Below are 736 nucleotides of genomic sequence, written 5' to 3'. Positions count from 1 at the left end.
ATCATATTAATTATATCTCTAATCATTCATATATATATATTAATTATTATATATATTAATCTTATAATTATATTTTATTCTCTCTCTATAATTTTTTATATATAATTCTTTTAATATATTATTTTTCATATTATATCTTTCTTATATATATACTTATATACTATTCTATATAATAATATATATATATATTTATCCTTTCTCTACTATTATAATTTCATATCAAATATCTTACTCTATATTTATACTATATTACTTTATATATTATATAATATATATATATATATTTTATTTACCATATTTTCTATTATCTCTATATAATATATTATCTATATACTATATATTAATATATTTATATGTCATACCTTTTCTTTTAAATTTTTTTAAAATTTTATTATTCTCTCTATTCATATCTCTTATTATTATATATATATACTTATTTCTATATATTCTATCTATATATATTTTTTTTTATCTCTCAATTATTATTCCTTCTATACATTTTTTCTATATCTACATTATCATATATATTACTATATTTTTTCCTATATATTCTATATATATTTATTATTAATATATCTTATAATAGATAATATATTATATATATATATAAAATTTCTATATCTATTATTATATCTATTCTATTCTATTCATTATCTATCTGTATATATCTATATTAATATCTATATTTTTTATATATACTATCTATAATATATTTTATTTCCTCTATACTCTCTCT

The sequence above is a fragment of the Penaeus monodon genome, chromosome 27, assembly GCF_015228065.2.
Source record: "Penaeus monodon isolate SGIC_2016 chromosome 27, NSTDA_Pmon_1, whole genome shotgun sequence".
NCBI lineage: Eukaryota > Metazoa > Arthropoda > Malacostraca > Decapoda > Penaeidae > Penaeus > Penaeus monodon.
The sequence above is the reverse complement of the archived record's forward strand: the minus strand, read 5'-3'. Positions refer to the sequence as shown.